The following is a 23,824-nucleotide window of genomic DNA, read 5'->3' as shown; positions in this document are numbered from 1 at the left end:
TCGACATTGAATTTCATCTGCCACTTTGTTGCCCAGTCACCCAGTTTTGAGAGATCCTTTTGTAGCTCTTCACAGTCTGCCTGGGACTTAACTATCTTGAGTAGTTTTGTATCATCTGCAAATTTTGCCACCTCACTGCTTATGCCTTTTTCCAGATCAGTTATGAATATGTTGAATAGGACTGATCCCAGTATAGATCCCTGAGGGACATGCTATTTACCACTCTCCATTCTGAAAACTGAGTTAGGACAGAATTATGCCTCACTGGGAGAAGAAGTGCTTGATGGGGGAACCTTTTCCACAGTACAGAGCTGGGCAGATTCTGCCACCCTCTGATGTGCAGTGGAAGAGTGAGCAGATGGGTGGTATTGCTGCTGACAGAACTTGTGTCTCCAGAAACATCCTTTCTGGGTAGGTTGCATGCAGGACCATTTCCAATCACATTTCCCCCCAGTTAGATACAGCTGGCTGCTTTTATTTATTTATTTGGGGAGAGGAGGAGGCAAAATGTTTCTGACCAAACAAATCTTTCATTAAACAACATTGGTTTGCAAAAAAAATTCCCATTTTCACCAAAAACGTCCAGCTTTTGACCAAAACCCTCCAAACTGAATTAACATGTTTTCAGCAATCAAAATCCAATGTTTTGTTTGCATGTTTTAACCCATAAATTTTTGGTTTTCTGCTTTTGATGAAACCAAAAAAGTCAACAAAAATGAAAAATATTACTTTTCATCTGAGGAAAATAAATCGTTTCCTGACTAACTCTCGTATTAAGCATTAAAGATAGAACATTTTTTCAAAGCCGTATAAGAGATCTGGACATTAAAATGAAGTCATAATTGAACCTTAAGAATACACAGTAAAAACGGTGTTTTAGTGTCAGACCATATTCCTGATCTAGCTGTTCAAAACTGTGCCAAACCACAAGTAATTCCTCCAAGAAAACCAAACCCTCATGATTTACTGTAATTCAGCTCAGAACCGCTCTGCATTCCTGTAAGGCAATTCTCTGAATGGGAACTCATATTTAGGGATTATTTATTCCCTATCTTGTTGATGAGAGTGACTCATAGTGTAAGATTGGTTACAGGAGCTTAATTTAATAATAATCATTAGAACGTATTGACCATTTTCTCCTCCAAAAGCACTCTGTAGTTGGTAGTAATGAAAGCTCGTTGGGGATAATTAGTGGTCAATGCACTAAGCGTTTGAGGCAGATTGTGCATAAAAGCTTTTAGCTTGTGTGTGGCAACAAACAAGCACAAATCATCCTGTTTACAAAAGAGTGTCAAGTGGCTAGAATACATTTCCCCCACTGCATGTTAAGGGCAAAATGACTGTTTTGAATACAGCTGGTTGAATACTAGCTTTAAGACTTTCACAAGTGCTAGGGTTTCAGTTTGATTCAATTGCATTCCAGTCCTTTGTGTGCACAAACCGTTGAAAGCAGGCTGTGAAACTTTTCTATTCTATTCTATTCTATTCTATTCTATTCAGTTCTTACATCACCCTCATCACCGTAGGCTCTGAGCACCTTCCAGTCATGCCTTAAGTGACTAATATCTGTCACGTGTGGTCATTCTTTTGCTCATCCTCTGGCCAGGGGAAAATTACCTGTGCAGTGGAATGTTTTGTTTGGTAGGGTTGTGGGTTTGGTTTGGTTTATAAATTTACACGCTGCTCTGTGTTTATGTTAGAGAAGGCAAGTCACAGATGAGTGTCTGGTACTAGGCGTGGAAAGTGGTCAGGTTTGGGTTGGTCTTTAGTTCCTGGGGGAGTTCATTCCACAGTCTCAGTCCAGCCCATAAGAACGCTCGGTCTCTTGCATAGATGAGTTTTGCCTTTACTCTAAAGAGTTCCGTGGTGCCAGTGGAGCAAAAGTGTCAACTGTGGGCTTCATGCTGGAGCTTCAATTGATCTTTTAGATATCCGGAGCCCATGCCATTGAGCGACTTGAAGACAAGGACACAGTTCTTTTGAACTTCACTTGATATTTTATGGGAAGCCGGTATAGAGAGCGAAGGACAGGTTTGATGTGCTCACAGGAGACCATGTTGCTAAGGAGACACACTACAATGTTAGGTATTAGTTGGAGTTTCCCCAACAGCTGATGGCTTCATGCCCAGGTATATTGTGTTGCTATTGGCCAGAGGGGGGACCAACATGTGTATAAGGAGAGACCAAGATGTGATGGAGTCTCCTAGCCAACCGGAGATGGTATAAAGCATTACTGGTGGATGTTGCTATGCAAGAGTTTAGCATCAGCAAGGAATCCAGGAACACTCCTAGCCTACAGCTTGAACTGACCAACTGTGGGTGTGCACCTTCAACCAAGGAAGACTGCTCCAGGGCTGCAAACTCTTCAGAAGGCATTTCCTCTGTCCACCAGCATTACCTCGGTTATGCTTGGTTTCAGCTTCAGCCAACTGTTCTTCATCCATGAGCTGACCTCATCCAAACGCTGGACCATCTTGGTCAAATATAAGAACATAATAACGGTCATACTGGTTCAGAGCAAAGGTCCATCTAGCCCAGTGTCCAGTCTTCCGACAGTGGCCAATGCCAGGTGCCCCAAAGGAAATGAACAGAACTAGGAATCATCAAATGATGAAGAAATAATCTGATATGGTCAAACAGACATATTCAGTGGTGACACTCCAATACCGACATAGGATGGTTTGTGAAGAGTCCATAGGCTGCCATTTGTTCGCTCAGCCTAGCCTTTGCAAATGAGGGGACTGGCTTGCAAATGATTCACAAAGCTAAAAGTTGCCAAATTTTGAATTTGTCAGATCCCAGTTGACCAGCTCCAGTTTGAGTCATGGGAGAGGACAATCACCTTCTTTGGGAGGGGCTGGCCATGCTGCTCCTTGGGGCATGGGAAATATGAGCAGCAGCATGTGTTTCACCACTCGTAGGAAAGATGAAGCCTCCTATCATCCCTCTGTTATCCATTGTGGCAGTGTTTGTTTTTGTCCCCCTCTAGTGGCTGGCCCATTTAGAAGTTTGTTTGCCACCACCTCCAAACTAATAGACTTGACTCTTTAGTAAAAACTGTAGCAATTCTTGCTTTTAGATCCAGAGCTCGATCCCCACAGGTGACCTATTCAGGAGAGTCATTACATCTGCATTCCTCTGTCAGAGCCCCTGCTCACCAGACACACCAGTAAGTCCAGACAGCTGTTCTAACAGAGACTGTCTCTTGCACAATCCAACGCTTGCAGCCAAATGATGGCTTCCTGTACCCTCATCCTCCCAGAATGCAGAAGCAGATCCAGATGTAATATGGTGCCTAGATACATTAGGAACAAAATCCTGAGAGACTTTCTTACCCAGTTATTAATAAACTGCCCATTTCATATTGTGCACTTTAAGTTGGGGAATGGCACTTTATACAGCCATAGGAATGATTTGGTCAATTTTAGGCTCAGCAAACATAAGGCTGTCTCCCTTTCTCTTACTGAGGTAAATGCCTACTGCCTGATGGGTTTATATGACTAAAGTTACAGCACACAAATTAAGGCTCATAATTTAGGAGCAAGGCCATGAGACCCAGATAGAGAAGCTGAATGGTTCTTGCACATATGTAAGATGATACTTTCCTATGCAATCATTTCTGTTTGAACATAGGAGTTGCCAGACCAGATTAGACCCGAGGTCCATCTGGTCCAGTGTCCTACCACCAACTGTGGCCACCACTAGAGCCTACAGAGGAAAGTGCAAAAACTCCACAGAAGGTAGTTATGGGATAACCTACCATCTCAGGGGAAATTTCCTCCTAACTCCTAATAGTTAGAGGTTGGCTTAATCCCTGAAACATGAAGGTTTATCGCCCTTCCAAAGCATGGTTTATTTGTTAATAAAAATCTACTCTTCTAACGCTGGATATTCTTATTATCCAGATCAATACCTAGTGCCCTTTGGAATCCTACTAAGCTCTTGGCCTCAGTGATGTCTTGCTTCAATGAGTTCCACAGGCTACTCATACTATGTATGAAAAATTATGTTCCTAACCTAAAGATTCCAAGAGGCACCTTAACAGGTGATTGGCACTTTCCATTCACTAGCGTTACTGGCAACAACAAAGGTGAAGGAACTACGTAATCAGACTCAGTGCCCTTTGGAATGTCAAAAAAGAACTAGATAAATTCATGGAGGATAGGTCCATCAATGGCTATTAGCCAGGATGGGCAGGGATGGTGTGCCTAGCCTCTATTTGCTAGAAGCTGGGAATGAGCAACAGGGGACGGATCACTTGATGATTACCTGTTCTGTTCATTCCCTCTGGGGCACCTGTCATTAGCCACTGTTGGAAGATAGGATGCTGGGCTAGATGGAACATAAACAAACATAAGAAAGGCTGTACCGGGTCAGACCAAAGGTCCATCCAGCCCAGTATCCTGTCTACCGACAGTGGCCAATGCCAGGTGCCCCAGAGGGAGTGAACCTAACAGGCAATGATCAAGTGATCTCTCTCCTGCCATCCATCTCCATCCTCTGACGAACAGAGGCTAGGGACACCATTCCTTACCCATCCTGGCTAATAGCCATTAATGGACTTAACCACCATGAATTTATCCAGTTCTCTTTTAAACTCTGTTATAGTCCCAGCCTTCACAACCTCCTCAGGTAAGGAGTTCCACAAGTTGACTGTGCACTGCGTGAAGAAGAACTTCTTTTTATTTGTTTTAAACCTGCTGCCTATTAATTTCATTTGATGACCCCTAGTTCTTATATTATGGGAATAAGTAAATAACTTTTCCTTATCTACTTTCTCCACATCACTCATGATTTTATATACCTCTATCATATCCCCCCTTAGTCTCCTCTTTTCCAAGCTGAAGAGTCCTAGCCTCTTTAATCTCTCCTCATATGGGACCCGTTCCAAACCCCTAATCATTTTAGTTGCCCTTTTCTGAACCTTTTCTAGTGCCAGTATATCTTTTTTGAGATGAGGAGACCACATCTATACGCAGTATTCGAGATAAGGGCGTACCATCGATTTATATAAGGGCAATCATATATTCTCAGTCTTATTCTTTATCCCCTTTTTAATTATTCCTAACATCCTGTTTGCTTTTTTGACCGCCTCTGCACACTGCGTGGACATTTTCAGAGAACTATCCACGATGACTCCAAGATCTTTTTCCTGACTTGTTGTAGCTAAATTAGCCCCCATCATATTGTATGTATAGTTGGGGTTATTTTTTCCAATGTGCATTACTTTACATTTATCCACATTAAATTTCATTTGCCATTTTGTTGCCCAATCACTTAGTTTTGTGAAATCTTTTTGAAGTTCTTCACAGTCTGCTTTGGTCTTAACTATCTTGAGCAGTTTAATATCATCTGCAAACTTTGCCACCTCACTGTTTACCCCTTTCTCCAGATTGTTTATGAATAAGTTGAATAGGATCGGTCTGAGGACTGACCCTTGGGGAACACCACTAGTTACCCCTCTCCAGTCTGAGAATTTACCATTAATTCCTACCCTTTGTTCCCTGTCAGGACCTTTGGGCTGACCCGGTATAGCTGTTCTTATGTTCTTATGGTGCACAACAGTGAGGGAAATTTTGGCTGAGGACAGGAGGGCAACCCCAAACTCTTACATCAAAAAAATAATTGAGCACATAGGATTTTGACTTCCCAAGTCATCTCCACAGAACATCATGCAGCAAGATAAACCTACAGGACCCATTTTAGTATAGAAGGTTCTGAAGAATTTTTAAACTTATGTCTGTTTAGATAGAGATGTATATGTACATAACAGATTATAACTTCTTTAGGGCAAGAATTGTCTTTCTTTGGTCTGTGTCTGTACAGTGCCTTGCACAATGGAGCCCTGATCCATGACTGGGACTCCTAAATGCTGCGGTAATTCATATAATAATGTTTTTGCAGAATGGTCTGATGCAAAAATGCAACATGGAAACTGAAGCAGGTAATAAGAACAGGAGTAGTTGTGGCACCTTAGAGACTAACAAATTTATTAGAGCATAAGCTTTCGTGGACTACAGCCCACTTCTGAAGCAGGTAATGTTCAGCAAAAAAGCCAGGGGAGGCAAGAGAGGAAGTGAACTAGAAAGAGCAATTACACAGGCGCTGTTTTGGTGCAGTTGAACGGATGTTGTTCTCACAGATCACACAGAAGGGAACACGAGCACTGCACCATAAAAGACAGATCTGGGCTTTCCTGGTGTAAGGCTCAGGTTAAGACTCAGGATCAGTTCAGTCCTATGAACCAGCAATGTTTTGTGTTTGTTTGTTAAAGGCACCTGCTTGCAACACACACCTGGTCACGTCACTTTCCAAACTTCTCCTTGTAATGAAACCCTCCGAGGCAGCTGCCCTATCCCAGGACTCTGCCACTTTCACTGGACCGTCCCAGGGGATTGCCCAGGAGCCCTCAGCCACCTCCAAGTCACCGACCCTGATTAGAAAGTTGATACGCGTGCGCCACCCAGCACTTACTTGGCACAGACTGCAGCAAAGTGCAATTGTCTTTTCAGTCTAAACTCCTGCACTGGCTGAGCTGGGCATGTCCTTCCCAGCTGGGAGAACCGAGGACAGGCGCTGACAGATTGAAGACACTCTCCCCTCTCACAACATGCAAGACCCTGCCAGCTGGCCTCTCTCAAAAGCACAGCATGTCCTGCTACTCCTACACTGCTGAGCAGCTCCCTTCTGTATTTGTCTCACCCCTCCTCTCGCACTCTGCTAGGGCTCCCTGGCTTTAGGAGGGGAGGAAGGCAAATTCTTGTAGTATTTTGAGAGACCCGATTTTATACAACTGCATCCAGATAGCACAATGAGGAGAGTCTTATATCAGAGGGGTAGCTGTGTTAGTCTGTATCCAGAAAAAACAACAAGGAGTCCGGTGGCACCTTAAAGACTAACAGATTTATTTGGGCATAAGCTTTTGTGAGTAAAAAACCCACTTCTCCAGATGCATGGAGTGAAAATTACAGAAACCGGCATAAATATATATTGGCACATGAAGAGAAGGGAGTTACCTTACAAGTGGAGGCCCAGTGTTGAAGGCCAATTCAGTCAGGGTGGATGTGGTCCACTCCCAATAATTGATGAGGGGGTGTCAATACCAAGAGAGGGAAAATTGCTTTTGTAGTGAGCCAGCCACTCCCGGGAGCGGGGGGGACGGGACCCAAAGAATCAGAGCACTGACAGGGGCTGACCGCCACTGCTCCAGCCCCAGGGGGGTTGACCCAACCCCAACTGCTGGTCTGACAGCCCCGGGGCTGAGTGCAGGCGCTGCTCCATCCCCACCACTGCTCTTGTGGCAGGGGCTGACTGCTTTTGCTCCAGCCCCAGTCCACTGCTCTGGTGGCCCCAGAGCTGACAGCTGCTGAAGCCCTGCCCCAGAAGTAGTCCTGGAGATCCCAGAAAGTCATGGAACCAGGGCCAGCTCTAGGTTTTTTGCCGCCCCAAGCAAAAAAAATTTTGGCTGCCCCCCCATCCCAGCCCTGGGCTCTTCGCCGCACCCCCCTGCCGCCCCAGCCCTGGACTCTCACCCCCCCATCTGCACCCCCCTGCCGCCCCAGCCCTGGGCTCTCCCCCACACACACACCCTGCCGCCCCAGCTCTGAGCTCCCCCCTACCTCCCCACCACTGCCCCACAAACACACCTCCTGCCACCCAGCCCTGGGCTCTCTCTCCCCCCCGCCCCGCCCGCCCTGCAGCCTCCTTCCGCCGCAGCCCTGGGTCACTGGTAACTCGCTCCCAGGGCGGGTCATTCAGCAGGAATTTTGGATGTGCACAGAACACAGACAGGATTGGTTCCCATATGGTTACAGAACTGCAGTAAAGTGGAACAATTTTCAGCTTGTGTGATTGGAGAATATCTGGATGCATATTATAAGACTGTCCTACATAAATGAGGAAAAGTTGAGGTGCCTTTATTATTCTTTTGTTCCACTCTTTCTTTCTATGGGGAATTTGCCAATGCAATATCACTGTCTTCCTTTTAAACAAACAAACAAAAAGGCAATGGCTGTTGAAAATAGCAATTCCAGTCCTAATAACCACTGGGAAGCATTTCTTGCTCAATTTTATCCTACTTTTTCTACAGCAAGTTACAGTGGATCAGTATATTTGATCTGGGAGAAATGAAGTAACAGCCGCCCAAACTGAGCTTGAGCACTGGTGAATTTTGAGGTGTTCAAATCTGGAAGGCAGGTGCTGGGGGGGAGCTGTGGCTCCGCGGGGGAGCACGGCAGCATGTATGCAGCAGTGTGTCTGCCGCTGTGCGGAGCCAGACATGCTGGTCTGAGTGGCACGGTAAGGGGGCTGGAGGGTTGGATGGGGCGGAGGTTGGGGGGGCACTCAGGGGCAGGGAGAAGGGGGGGGTTAGATGGGTCAGAGGTTTGGGGGGGCAGTCAGGGGACAGGCAGCGGTTGGATAGGCATGGGAGTCCCGGGGATTTGTCAGGGGACAGGTAGGGGGTGGGGTCCTGGGGGGAAGTTGGGGCGGTCTCAGGAGGGGGTACTTGGGGACAAGGAGAAGGGAGGCTTAGATAGGGGGTGGGGTCCTGGGGGGCAGTTGGGGCAGGGGTCCCGGGAGGGGGTGATCAGGGGACAGGGAGCAGGGGGGTTGGATGGGTTGGGGTTTCTGTGGGGGGCAGTCGGAGGGAGTGGATGGGGGCAGGGTGGGGCTACCCTCCCTCCCTGTGGAGTGTCCTATTTTTTGAATGTTAAAATATGGTATCCCTACTCACAGTGCAGCTCTCCATTCACAGCAGGCTGCAACATGAGGTCTCAGCTATCTCACTCCCTCCCCCTTTCCTGTTGGTAGTGGCCGAGGGAATGCTGGGAAATGTAGTTCTTTCCCTGCTCCAGGGCTGGCTCTATAGGCAGGGAGCTAACCAAGGAACTACAGCTCCCAGGGCCCCCTGTTGGTTCTCAGCTCCCATGCTGGATCCCTGCCGCCCCTGCAAATGGGCCCCCCCAAGCATGTGCTTGCTTTGCTGGTGCCTAGAGCCGCCCCTGCATGGAACCTCTGACCTCCATGACAGAATTGTACCCTTAATAATAATGATCATTAATAACATGCTTGATAAGGAGGGAATCTGGGATGATATGATGAAGCCTCACAATTAAATTTAACATCTCACTGGCTACTTATACTACAGCTCTCCCCAGCCCAAATGTAGTGCTGTTATTTAGTCACTCATTGAGTAAATACCGCATGTGGTGCTGCAGCAACTGGGATATGGGAGGGGAGACATTTTCCAGGGCGCAAAGGGCAGTTAAACCGCTTACCCTCACTCACTTTCAATGAGAGTTCGGTGCCTCACTGCCCTTCATGGTTTTGAAAGCCTCCCCTGTAATAATGTCTGAAGAAGGATCAGAGGCACCAAAATCCAAAGAGTCTCTTAAAGGGAGACAGGTCCCCTACCTCCAGAACCAAGAATGCATAGTCCAGCAGTTAGGGCACTAGCCTGGGACTTAGGAGAACTGGGTTTAGTTCCTGGCTTTGCCACAGACTGTGTGTGACCTCGGGCAAGTCACTTAGTTATGCTGCACCTCAGATCCCAACCTGTAAAAGGAGGAATACAGCCTGTCCCTACCTCACCGGGGTGTTGTGAGGCTAATACCACCTAACTCCTACATAGGGCTTTTCACCTGTAGGAGTGAAAGCGCTGTACAGACACTGCCTGTATCATTAACCCCATTTTGTAGAGGGAGAAAATGAGGCACAAAGAGAAGAAGTGACATGCCCATGGTCACATAGCAGGCCAGTGGCAGAGCCACACTATTAAAATGACAAGCAGTGAATATGTTAAAGAGAAATCCATTACAGAGTGGGAGGTGCTCAGATACTGTATGGTAACAGGACCTTAGCTAGATAGACAGACACACATAAGGAGAAAATCCTGGCACGTGAACACTAGTTTTGCTAATTAGTGAGGTTGCCTGACCAGTAGATTCTGATCATTCTGACCCATATTCTGACTCTCTCAATCAAACCGTAGCAGGTACAGGTAGGGCTGCTCTTGGGAGGAGGGCTTTAGGGATGCTATACCCATTACCAGCTGTAGAGCAGCCAGGTATAGGCAATGGGCCACATCCATCCTTGGTGTGGCCCCACCGAACTCTGTGGGCCTGATTCTGCTCTCAGCTACACTGGGGTAAAATTTGAGTGGGTCCACTTGATTAGAGTATGATGGTTGTAACTGAAATCAGAATCAGGCCCACAGACTACAGTGCAATTACATCAGAACATAAGAATGGCCATAGTGTGTCAGCCCATCTAGCCGAGTACGGGGGGAGTAAGGCACATTTTCCATGTGTGTGTCATGAATCAAAAACTCTCTACCTACCCAAAGTTCTCTACAGTATCAAAATGTACACCAGGCTGGCCCAGTTTCACATCACTAAACCTGGGTTTATATTTTTCAGAATCTGAAACCTAATTAATTCATATTTAACGTCTACTAGACCAAATCAAATGCCAGCGTTCTTTTACATAGAGCGCACACAATTGCCTTACAATAGTTCTAGATAAAAGAGGCGGAGAGGCAGTGGTTAGGACACTAGTTTGGAAGACAGAAGACCTAGGTTCTAGTCTCTGCTCTGTCACCTACCCGGCTGGGTGACATTAGACAAGTCATTGCCCCTCTTTGCCTCATTTTCCCCATTGGTAAAATGGGGCTGATACTTACCCTCCTTTGTGAAGACTGATTAATTATATGTCTGTGATAGGATCTCCCCGGGGTGCCACCTGGAACTGGGGTACCACTGAGCCCTCCTGGCCCACCATCCTGGGCTCCCTTTACATTGTACTGCTGTGACAGGCCCTCAGGCCCACACCTGCACACATACAGGTAGGGACACACCCAGCCGCAGCTACAAGCGCACACACATGCTGAAATCAGCTCTGCATGGGAAGGCTCAGCTAAGGCACCTCCCAGTACCTAAGGCAGCACCCCATTCTGGAGTGTAAACTCAAAATTATACCATCTTGCGCTGCACAGAGAACCGTACAGTATAAGCTCAGAAAGTTCACCCGAACCTCAAAGTGCAGAGATATGCAACAGCTTTCTGCCCCAAGTTATAATTTCCACACACTGGTTTAAGACCAAACAAAAGCAAGTTTATTAACTCCAAAAGGTAGATTTAAAATGATTATAAGTGATAGCAAACAGATCACCGCAGATTACCTAGCAAATAAGCAAAACCGCAAACTGAGATTAACTGGACTAGTCTATACATAAATTTGTACTAATCTATCTGAATCTGTTTCTTAAACCAGATGGCATTGTGATGCAGTAGGGAGCAGGGCGGATTGACCTGGCAATGTCATCTAGTTTTACTGGGACTGTCTGCATTGGGGATGGGATAGCAGGGGATGATTTTACTTGAGAGTTACCTGAGTTTGTAACCTGAGCCAGGAAGAAGGTGGTGCCAGGTGACACCTTTGCCCGGGAAACTGGACAAAGGGAGTAGAGGAACTGGGGGAAGGGAGAGAGAGATGGCTAGAGGGGGGTTTGCTTTCAGTCTTGGGCTGGGTGGTAAAATGCAGGGAACCCCAAAGCTGGGGTCTAAGCTCCCTAACCCCCCACCCCCCAGATGGACTTAACTGAGGGGTCCTTGTACCTACACGCTCTGCTTGGGACTGTGTTCCTGTCATCTAATAAATCTTCTGTTTTAGTGGCTGGCTGAGAGTCACGGTGAATCACAGGAAGAGGGGTGCAGGGCCCTGACTTCCCCCCACTTCATGACAGGCATATTTCAATGCCAGTCTGTGTGTGTGGATGCTCTTCTGTCAGACTTTAAATGGCTCAAGTTGATTGACTTTAGTGCTAAATTGAATTTAGCCACTTTGATTCTGAACTAAGGGAAGGCCCACATACAGTCTGGCCCCGAAACAACTCACTGGTAGCTCTGTGGGGCTAGGACTGTCTTTTTGTTCAGCCACGTACAGCACCGAGCGCAATGGGGGTCCTGCTCCATGACTAGGTGTTGCAATAACAAAAACAATGATGATTTGTATTATTTCAATGCAAGTTTGGGTGCAGACCAACTCCAGAATGGCAATTTCTATCTTCCAAACCCATTTCTTCCTTGTTTTGATCCATGTTTAATGTGTAGAATGTGAGCATGTAGATTTGTTACCATCTATTACACTGAGTAAGCCTCTGGCTGACAAACCCACGTTCCTAGTCCAGCCAAGTCTTTCTAAAATGTTGTGCAACTCTTGAGTTTGGAGTCAGTGGATTTCACCACCACCTCGTGCAGTCGGTAGCTAAGCTCACTGCTGCTGAAAAGAAACCAACTCTCTCTTAATCCTGATCCTTGTGGCACCTTCAGGTCTGAGGCTCCCTGGATCCCTTCTAACTGTAGGCATAATGTTCGCTTCATTCCAGGTCATCAGGAACATCTCTTCCCCCACATGCATGGAGATAATATAGGGTGTGATCCTGCACCAATGATCCATGCACAGAGGTCCTTCGACATACAGATCCCGCCCTTCAGCCACCTCTGCGACACTAGCTGCCCCTAGCCCCAGACCCCCCCAGGAGGTGGCTACATAAGTGAAGGGGCAGAGCATGGATGGAGCAGGGCTGAGCACTGTCCTGCCACCAGCATGGCGGACATTCCCCATGAAAGTTAATACAGCCTACTTTTAGTTGTCTCCGGCCCCAGCCTCCACCTTGGGGCTGCCCCAGGAAACAGCAAGGGTCTTGATTTAGCACAGACTTTGTGCCAGCAGTGTGCTTCCACCACTGAAGAAAGGAACAGCAGGCCCACAGCATCCTGCAGTGGCGCAGAGGGTAAGGAGGCCTCCTGGAATTCACTGTGGAACGTTGAATGAAGGGATCATAGGAATTATAAAATTCAGATGGAAGAGACCTATTGGGTGAGTTAGGCCTGTGGGTCCCACCTTTTTCAATCCACAAACCACAGGATGGCCAAAAAGTTGTCCCACAACCCATCATATCCCACAGAGCCGCAAAGGATTTTGAGATTTAGGTCAACATAGGGTGAGATGAAAGGGGGGGTGGATTCGTAGGCTGGACATTGGTTGCGCTGCAAGGGTGAGCGTTTGTGGAGGGGTTGGTGCTGGAGCCGGGTGGGAAGGAGCTGGTCCTACCAATGTGAGTCCTCTGTACAGCATGTGGCTTGCCCATTCAAAAAGTTTGAAAGAAACTTCTCAGCAGAACAGCCAGAGGTATTCACGTGAACACCACAGTGACCCTACCTAACCCTTCCAGCCATTTGTCAAAGTGCTTAATTTCCATTTTAAGACATGACGCGATTAAAAGAAATATTGAGCAAAGGTTAATCGGGATGGAGAGCATTGTAAGAAATAAGTGGGGTTTAACCAAAAATTGCTCCTGCCAACTTTTTACCCCTTTTATAAAAGTGGCTTTTATTTCTGAAATGCTGGAGAGTTTGCAAGGGAAATTTACTGATTAAAGTTGCTGCTTGATTACATAAGTGAATAATGCTCCATCACACATTCTTCTGAGGGAAGCTGAAAAGCCCATAACTATTCCACCTATTATTATTGGATGATAGGAACAACTGTACTCAGAGCTCCACTGTGTTAGGCGCTGAACAAACACACAGTGGCCTGGTCTACACTGGGGGGTGGGGGGGATCGATCTAAGATATGCAACTTCAGCTACAAGAATAGCGTACATGAAGTCAACGTATCTTAGATCGACTTAGAGACTTAAAAGAGACCTGGATAAATTCATGTAGGTTAAGTCCATTAATGGCTATTTGCCAGGATGGGTAAGGAATGGTATCCCTAGCCTCTGTTTGTCAGAGGGTGGAGATGGATGGCAGGAGAGAGATCACTTGATCATTACCTGTTAGGTTCACTCCCTCTGGGGCACCTGGCATTGGCCACTGTCAGTAGACAGGATACTGGGCTAGATGGACCTTTGGTCTGACCCAGTACAGCCGTTCTTATGTTCTAGAATCACTTACTTCACGTCCTCGCAGCGCGGGATCGACGGCCGCCGCTCACCCATCGACTTTGTTTCCGCCTCTCGCCGAGCTGGAGTTCAGCAGTTGACGGGACAGCGATCGGGAATCGATTTATCACGAGATAAATCGATCCCCGATAGATCGATTGCTACCCACCAATCTGGCGGGTAGTGTAGACATACCCAGTGAGAGATTGAAGACACCCAGGGGCTTAGGCAAGACAAAGGCTGGGGAAAAGCAAGTGTTACCCCATTACTGAGATGAGGAACTCGGGTACAGAGTCTGAGTGACTTGCCCGAGATCACACACAGCCAGAGCTGGGAACTGAATTCCTATTCCCCCAGCCAGGGCCCATCCAGAAGACCATTCTTCCACCCAATGGAATCACAGGGTTGAGTTCATTCATCTATGTCAAGACGATCTCATTGAGAGGCAGCCAGATGCGCTGCCCAAAGAATCAGCTTGATCACTTCCTAAGAGGAGTTTAGTTTGCTATACATCCCTTACTGGGACTACAGATGAGCCGATCTATAGCTGCGGATCTCATTATTTAGCATGTCTTGGTTTCATGGTCAAAGGGGCTCTGAACTGAGTCAGCACAAACGTTTTGCAATAGGAAAGTGGGGAGGGAGAATCAGTGAGGGCTGGTGGTACCCGCATCCCACTCTAGCTGGCAAGAGCTGCCGAGGAGAAGGCTCAGCAAACAAGGTGTCACCAAATGCTGTTTGAGGCATCGGCCGTGTCCTCACATAGGTCTGCACAGGTCACAAGCTCTCAGGCTTTTCCATACTGTGATCTTATGCCACAACTGAAAAAAGCTTTGGGACCCCCCGACCATCTAGCCATCAAGCTTGGGGGGAGGGTCATGACCCCTAGAAACCTGTTCCTGAGCCCCTGGGACAGAGCCTACTACAATGAGGGCACATTTCAGTCTTTCCCCAGCTCGCACGGCGTTACAGTACCAAGTGCGACTTTCATGGGTGCAGGTTTGTATAATTTTTGGTGGTGGTCAGAACAGGTCCAAGTCCTGTCCCCGCCCCCGCCTTGTAAGCCGATATATATATATTTAAAATAATGTGAAAATGGACTGGGAACAGTAAACGTTTAATGTAGGGTGGGGCCGGGGAGTTCGGGGTGTGGGAGGGGGCACAGGGCTATGGAAGAGGTTTGGGGTGTGGGAGGTGGCTCAGGTGATGGCTCGGGCTGGGGCTGAGGGGTTTGGAGTGTGGGAGGTGGCTCAGGGCTGGGGCAGGTGATTGGGATGTGGGGGGGGTGAGGACTCTGGCTGGGGCTGGGGATGAGGTGTTTGGAGTGTGGAAGGAGGCTCAGGGCTATGGCATGCACATATAGAAAGCCTGTCAACTGTGACTTTGCACAGAACAGAGATCCAACCCTCAGTCACAGCGGCAGTAACCCAGGGATAGATGTTCAGAGGCTGAGGTAAAGCAGAAAAAATCCATTTTAAGATGCAGTTTGAAAGGAACGGGAGAGTTGACAGCTCAGAGAGATCCAGACAGGCTGATGCCTGTGTGAAATCTCAATCACGCAAGCAGCACGGAGCTCCCAGGGACACGTGTAAAGTGTGATATTCCTTGCACAGTCTTGCACCACACAGGACAATGAAAGCCCATCTGACCTTTGAACTTTATACCTTTGCTAGAGAGATGTGGGAAGTTCAAGTAGCTGGAGGCTGAGAGCTTCTTCTATTGTCTATGTATTTAGAAACCAGGCATCCCAGGTAAATAAGCCCTTACATCTGGCATAAAGAAATTGCAGAGTTGATCCAAAAAAATCCAATCATGTTGCCACAAAAAAATCTCAAATGAAACCATTTTAATTTTCCTCACATACAATTTCAATTTTTGATGAAAAAATTTGAAAAAGTAAGAGTTTGTTTCATTTTTGTTAAAGATTCAGTCAAAATCAAACTGTTTTCATGAACTATTTCAATTTGGATGGAGCTGCATTTTTTTATTGAAGAAAAATCAGGTTGAGAAATTTTTGAGCCACATAGGAAATTCATTCTTCCTCCTTCCACTTCTACCCTTCCCTTCCCACCTGGCGTGTCCTACACCTTGTGTATAGGACTGTATTCAGGAGAAATGACAGTGTGAATTTTCAGTCTACAGAATAGGAATGGCCAAAAAATACAGATAGATACTGGATCCTCAGCTGGTGGAAGTCTGCATAGCTTCTTTGATTTCAGTGGAGCATCAGCGATCTCTAGAAGCGAGGATCTGGCCCTATACTTAGCCAGGAGTGAAATTCACTTGTTTCCGTATACACCTCTACCGCGATATAACGCTGTCCTCGGGAGCCAAAAAATCTTACCGCATTATGGGCGAAACCGCGTTATATCGAACTTGCTTTGAGCCACCGGAGTGCACAGCCCCCCTCCCCGGAGCGCTGCTTTACCGCGTTATATCAGAATTCATGTTATATCGGGTCGCGGTATATCGGGATAGAGGTGTATTTATTTTATGTATGCCTTCAAAGAAAGTTTGCCTAGTTAGACAATAAGAAGCAAACAAAAGCTGGGGCTGAATCCTGTTCTCAGCTATAGCAGGTGGAAACCTGATGGAGCTCCACTGAAGACTTTCTTACTACAAAGTTACACCTGCGTAACAGAGCAGAATTTGGCCCAATGCATTTAAAGACATCCATTTAAAAGAAATAGTTTTGCATCAAAACCTCACAGAGCAGACAAATTCACAGTAGGGAAAGTTACACTGCGCTAGTCCATGCCACGTCAGTTTCAGCTTTTAGAAATAAGGAACGAGGATTTACACCTATTCCTGGATGTTAATATTTCATGGATTATTTATTCCTCCATCAACCTCTCTGCTCACACACTGGGCAAGCTGATAGAAAGACTCCTTCCCTTTTTCTTTTCCTTACCCCCACCCCCCGCTTCTTTTTTACTATGGAAACAGCCTTTTATCCAATGCATTATAAATGCTCCACCACCAACTCCCTTCCCTCAATCACCCCCCGCTCAAACCGAATCATACAATCCACCCATCACTTAAGTTTTTTCCCATGCCCCTTTGTATCCTCAACAGGTTGGGAAGAATTTGGCTGCCTCATACCCAGGGAGCTGACTGGGGTTGTTACGAAGCACAGGTCCTTTTCACTTCAACAAGGCAGTTTGGGGCTGCTTTAGGACCTTACAGAACCCCCTGCTTTCAAATAATCCATTCACCCTCTAGCGAAAGCTTTGTCACTGGTTCCCTCCATTCTCTGGCTCTGCTAGGCATTGTTTCTCTCTGCAATTCATGCAGGGGGCAGGTCACTCATTTGCTGTCGGATCACATCCAATGCACTCAAAGTGTAAAGGAAAAATCAGAAGGAAATTTCCCCCCTTCCAAGTATAAAGCAGACAGGAAAGAGCATTGATCTATGTATTTAATCAAGCAAGACGGCAACTTTACAGCCACAAGGAACAAGCCAACTTACCTCTTCTTCAAACCCATGTGTTATCTTCTTCTGCGGATTCCCTTGAATTGCTGTGACCTTTGCATGCCACACTCCTGTAACTGAACAGTGACACCACAGTATTTCCGAAAGTATTAAAGAAAGGCTGATGGAGAGCCCTGCCCACAGTGGGAGGAGCCTTCTGCCATCGGTGACTTAAATCAATTCAATCCAAAGGCTGAAAATTAAAATATAATCATACTAAATCATCCAACGTGGGCAGCTGCTAACCATATGGCTCTGGGGGAAGAGGGAGGGGAAAGAGAAGCCAAATTTGAGTTTGAGTCTTTTCTCTCCCCACACACGCCCACACAACACACGAAAAGATTGGTATTAAAATTCTGCGCTAACAGAAGGAACCATCGAAAGCCCTTGGTCTAAAGAAAATATTCCAAAGAAGATTTGGGAAAGAGACGTCACTGCTGATCTTAAAAACTCAGAACAACAACAACAAAATAATATTTCCTGACAAATTGGACCCCTCTTTGTAATCTTGAAGAAGGAATACGTTGTACCGGATTTCAAGAATTTAACATGAATTTTGCATTACTTTTATTGTTTTCAGCTTTAATATCTAAATCCTATTAGCAAATGGCCTTGTCTGGAAAGAGGCAAGGGACGGGTCAGAGAAACAAAGACGTTTATGTGTTGGCATTTTGTATCCCTCAATGAGTTTTTGAGCTTGAATTTGCCATGGCCTTTGAGACAGGCACTTGTAAAGGTTCTCAGACTAGAAGGCTATGCAGCGTCCGCCAGCCCCTCCTCTCAGCCAGCCCACGGCTAATCAAGAGTCTAAGGCAATCTGACCCTGTTGGCCCTGGAGCTCTGTTTTAGAAATACTAATTGTGCAGTACTTGTCCTTGTTGTCACACACATTGGTTTCTCCTCTCCTTCTACAGAGCTGGAACAGAGTCTCTCTAAAGCAAGCCACACAAGGTGGGGAAGCGGGGGGGTTGGAATCTGGGAGCATGTACCTTTCTTGTGGACCCAGCAGCATCTGCAGAAATTAAGCTTCCACTGTTTCAAAAAAAAAAAAAAAAAAAAAAAAGTTAAGCTATCCCTTTCTGATTGCAAAGGAGACCTTCTAAATCAGGGGTGGGCAAACTTTTTGGCCCGAGGGCCACATTGGGGTTGCGAAACTGTATGGAGGGCCGGGTAGGGAAGGCTGTGCCTCCCCAAACAGCCTGGCCCCTGCCCCCATCCTCCCACTTCCCGCTCCCTGACTTCCCCCCTCAGAACCTCTGACCCATCCAACCCACCCCCCACTGCTCTTTGTCCACTGACCGCCCCCTCCCGGGACCCCCGCCCCTAACCACCCCCTGGAACCGCACCCCCTATCCAACCCCCCCTTTCTCCCTGTCCCCTGACTGCTCCGACTCCTATCCACACCCCCGCCCCCTGACAGGCCCCCCGGGACTCCCACACCTATCCAAACCCTCTGTTCCCAGTCCCCTGACCGCTCCCCCAGAACCTCCGCCCCAGCCAACCGTCCCCTGCTCCCTGTCCCCTGACTGCCCCCCCAGGACCTCCTGCCCCTTATCCAACCCCCCGCTCCCTGCCCCCTTACCATGCCTCTCAGAGCAGCAGGAGCTCGCAGCCCCACCGCCTGGCTAGAGCCAGCCACGCTGCTGCGCTGCCTGGCAGAAGTGGCAGGCAAGAGCGCTGATGGAGCGGCGAGCTGAGGCTGGGGGGGAGGGAGGACAGCAGGGGAGGGGCTGGGGGCTAGCCTTCCTGGCCGGGAGCTCAGGGGCCAGGCAGGACGGTCCCATGGGCCGGATGTGGCCCACAGGCCGTAGTTTCCCCATCTCTGTTCTAAATGCAACCTGATGTAGTCTCCAGACTAAAATGCAACAGAGGGTCCTGTGGCACCTTTGAGACTAACAGAAGTACTGGGAGCATAAGCTTTCGTGGGTAAGAACCTCACTTCTTCAGATGCAAGCTCTTTGGCCCTCCATACTTGCATCTGAAGAAGTGAGGTTAAGCTTTCGTGGGTAAGAACCTCACTTCTTCAGATGCAAGCTCTTTGGCCCTCCATACTTGCATCTGAAGAAGTGAGGTTCTTACCCACGAAAGCTTATGCTCCCAGTACTTCTGTTAGTCTCAAAGGTGCCACAGGACCCTCTGTTGCTTTTTACAGATTCAGACTAACACGGCTACCCCTCTGATACCAGACTAAAATGGTAATTCTGAAAGGGCTGAACGGCCATCATTCATCTCAGTTGTGTGTTCACTCTGAAACCTAGTGATGATAATGTAAACTGTAGTACTATTAAAAAGGTAGCATTTGTTCACAGCACAGCAATGGTTGCTAAGATACCAGAGTTTCCCTTTAGATTTAGAATAGTACATAACTGTGGGGATTCCTGTAGTGTCTGTTGAACTGTACTTTTATTGAAAATGATTTTAGCTGGAACACACAGCTATTTTGGGACGATGGTCATTGCTTGGAATTGCATATGGAATCTGAGTAGCATCACTTGTTTTAAAGTCTCACCTCTGAAAAAAGACGGTTACTCACCGTTGTAACTGTTGTTCTTCGAGATGTGTTGCTCATATCCATTCCATTAGGTGTGTGCGCGCCGCGTGCACGATCGTCGGAAGATTTTCTACCCTAGCAACACCGGAGGGTCGGCTGTGGAGCCCCCTAGAGTGGCGCCTTCATGGCGCTGAATATATACCCCAGCCGACCCGGCGCCCCCTCAGTTCCTTCTTGCCGGCTACTCCGACAGTGGGGACGGGGGGCGGGTTTGGAATGGATATGAGCAACACATCTCGAAGAACAACAGTTACAACGGTGAGTAACCGTCTTTTCTTCTTCGAGTGCTTGCTCATATCCATTCCATTAGGTGACTCCCAAGCCCAACTTAGGTGGTGGGGTCGGAGTGAGACATTGCTGTGTGCAAAACCGCTGATCCGAAAGCAGCATCGTCTCTGGACTGCTGCACTAGTGCATAGTGAGCTGTAAATGTGTGGACTGATGACCAAACCGCTGCTCTACAAATGTCCTGGATCGGAACTTGTGCCAGGAAAGCCGTCGAGGAAGCCTGGGCCCTCGTGGAGTGAGCGGTGAGGTGCGGTGCTGAGACACCTGCCAGGTCATAGCAAGTCCGGATGCAAGACGTAATCCAGGAGGATAGGCGTTGTGAGGAGACCGGTGAGCCTTTCATTCGGTTGGCCACTGCAACAAAGAGTTGCGTCGTCTTTCTAAAGTGCTTTGTGCGGTCAATATAGAAGGCCAGGGCCCTTCGTACGTCCAGGGAATGCAAACGTTGATCCTGACGAGTGGCATGTGGTTTGGGATGAAAGACCGGGAGAAAGATGTCCTGGTTGATATGAAAAGGAGAAACCACCTTAGGGAGAAAGGCAGGATGTGGACGAAGCTGCACTTTATCCTTATGGAAAACTGTATAAGGGGGCTCGGATGTAAGCGCCCTGAGTTCAGAAACGCGCCTTGCTGAGGTGATGGCTACAAGGAAGGCTGTCTTCCAGGATAGGTACAAAAGTGAACAGGTGGCCAGTGGCTCGAATGGAGGACCTGTGAGCTTGGAGAGAACCAGGTTGAGGTCCCACGTCTGAACGGGCTGACGTTGTTGTGGGTACATCCGGTCTAAGCCCTTGAGGAACCTAACGACCATCGGGTTAGAGAATACCGAGGACGCGAGTTCCCCTGGGTGAAAGGCCGATATAGCGGCCAGGTGAACTCTAATTGAAGATATCGCCAACCCCTGCTGTTTTAGGGAGAGGAGATATTCCAAAATGAGAGGAATGGGTGCCTGCAACGGGGACATGGCTCGTTGTTCGCACCAACAGGAGAACCGCTTCCACTTGGCCAGGTACGTGGTGCGTGTTGAGGGCTTCCTACTGCTCAGCAGAATCTGTTGGACAGAGTGCGAGCATTGCTGCTCTGCCTGGGTGAACCATGGAGCAGCCACGCCGTGAGGTGGAGTGATTGCAGGTCGGGGTGACGCAGCCGGCCGTGGTCCTGAGAGATGAGATCCGGACACAACGGAAGCGGGATCGGTGTCTGAACCGAGAGTTCCAACAGTGTGGTGTACCAATGTTGTCTCGGCCACGCTGGAGCGACCAGAATTACCTGTGCCTGGTCTCTGCGCAATTTGAGCAGTACCTTGTGGACCAGAGGAAACGGAGGGAAGGCATAAAACAGGTGGTCTTTCCAGGGGAGGAGAAACGCATCCGAGAGGGAGCCCGGAGCTCGACCTTGTAGGGAGCAGAACACGTGGCACTTCCTGTTGTCTCGAGATGCAAACAGGTCTATCTGGGGAAACCCCCACTTTTGGAAGATGGAATGTATGATGTCCGGACGGATAGACCACTCGTGCGTCTGGAAGGACCTGCTGAGTCGGTCCGCTAGAGTGTTCTGGACTCCAGGGAGGAACGATGCCGTGAGATGGATTGAGTGGGCGATGCAGAAGTCCCACAGGCGAATGGCCTCTTGGCATAGAATTGACGAACGTGCTCCTCCTTGCTTGTTGATGTAAAACATGGCCGTGGTGTTGTCGATGAGAACTAACACACATCGGCCACGTAGGAGGTTGAGAAATGCCTGGCACGCCAGGCGTACCGCCATCAGTTCCCGAACATTGATGTGCAGGGCTAGCTGGGGTGCAGTCCACAGGCCCTGGGTATGGTGTTCGTTGAGATGGGCGCCCCAACCCAGAGATGAAGCGTCTGTGACCAGGTGCAGAGAGGGTTGTGGGGCGTGAAATGGCATCCCCTCGCAGACCACATTGTGATCTAGCCACCAGGTGAGGGAGGTCAGGACCGAGATCGGGACCGTGACCACCATGTTCAGGCTGTCCCGATGTGGTCGATATATTGACGACACCCAGGTCTGGAGTGGGCGAAGCCGAAGTTTGGCATGCCTGGTTACGTACGTGCAGGAAGCCATGTGACCCAGCAGGGTAAGGCACGACCTCACCGTGGTAGTTGGGAACGCCTGGAGCCCTTGAATGAGGCTCGTGATGGTGCCAAATCGGTTGTCTGGCAGGATGGCTTGTGCACGTCTGGAGTCTAGAACTGCGCCTATGAATTCTATTCTCTGGGTAGGTTCTAGAGTGGATTTGTCCTTGTTGAGTAGGATGCCCAACTCGTTGAATGTGTGCACTATTATGTGGACGTGAGCTTGAACTTGCTCCTTGGTGCGACCGCGTACCAGCCAGTCGTCTAGGTACGGGAACACCTGTATCCCTTGCCGACGAAGGTACGCTGCCACGACAGCCATACATTTCGTGAACACTCTTGGGGCCGAGGATAGGCCGAAGGGAAGGACTGCAAATTGGTAGTGCACCGCGTTTACCACGAATCGCAGGAAGCGTCTGTGAGGTGGGTAAATTGAGATGTGAAAGTATGCGTCTTTCATGTCGAGGGCGGCGAACCAGTCTCCAGGATCGAGGGAAGGGATAATGGCCCCCAAAGAGACCATGCGGAACTTCAACTTTACTACGAATTTGTTGAGTCCGCGCAAGTCCAAGATGGGCCACAGACCTCCTTTGGACTTGGGGATCAGGAAGTAACGGGAATAAAATCCCCTGCCCCTTAACTCTATCGGAACCTCCTCTATGGCCCCCATGGCCAGGAGCGTAGAAACCTCCTGTATAAGAAGTTGCTCGTGAGAAGGGTCCCTGAAGAGGGACGGGGAAGGGGGGTGGGAGGGGGGGATAGAAGAAAACTGGATAGCGTATCCCCTCTCCACCGTGCGGAGGACCCAACAGTCCGAAGTTATAAGGGACCAAGCGCGGTGGAAGTGGGAGAGACGATCCTGAAAGGAGGGGGCTGGATCCTGGGGGATGACTGGGGCGCCGTCCTCGACCGCACCTTCAAAAGTTCTGTCTAGGACCTGAAGGTGGTCTTGGTGGCCCCTGGTTCTGACCGGGTTGAGGGCCAGCCCATCTTCTCCTACCACCTCGCCCTCGCCTCCGGGCCGAGTCTTGTCTCTGACGAGGCGGGGGGGGGTAGAAGCGCTGAGGCTGCGGCCTAAATGGTCTGCACTGAGGGCCCACAACATGCATCCCCAGGGAGCGCATGATTGTTCTCGAGTCCTTGAGGCTCTGCAGGCGAGAGTCCGTCTTGTCTGAGAACAATCCATGTCCCTCAAAGGGCAGATCCTGTAGGGTTTGCTGCAGCTCCGGAGGCAAACCCGAAACCTGAAGCCAGGAGATCCTGCGCATAGCGATACCCGAAGCCAGGGTCCTCGCAGCTGAGTCTGCTATGTCCAAGGAGGCCTGCAAGGAGGTCCGAGCCACCTTCTTGCCCTCCTCTACCATGGCTCCAAACTCTTCCCTGGACTCCTGGGGAATCAACTCCTTAAACTTCCCCATAGAGTTCCAGGAGTTAAAATTGTAGCGGCTCAGTAGCGCCTGTTGGTTCGCCGC

At 48.6% G+C, this 23,824-nt stretch overlaps 1 protein-coding gene across 2 annotated transcripts in view; it reads right to left on the bottom strand.

The window, feature by feature from the left end:
* Positions 1–17,484, bottom strand: part of GDPD4 (glycerophosphodiester phosphodiesterase domain containing 4) — an 84,711-nt gene extending 67,227 nt beyond the window's left edge. For both annotated transcript variants that reach the window (XM_054015807.1, XM_054015808.1), the window contains exon 1: positions 17,415–17,484. The gene's annotated coding sequence lies outside the window, so the exon portion shown is untranslated. The remainder of the gene's footprint in view (positions 1–17,414) is intronic.
* Between the last annotated feature and the right edge of the window lie 6,340 nt (positions 17,485–23,824).

This window comes from Malaclemys terrapin, chromosome 1 (genome assembly GCF_027887155.1).
Source record: "Malaclemys terrapin pileata isolate rMalTer1 chromosome 1, rMalTer1.hap1, whole genome shotgun sequence".
Lineage (NCBI taxonomy): Eukaryota > Metazoa > Chordata > Testudines > Emydidae > Malaclemys > Malaclemys terrapin.
The sequence above is the reverse complement of the archived record's forward strand: the minus strand, read 5'-3'. Positions and strand labels throughout refer to the sequence as shown.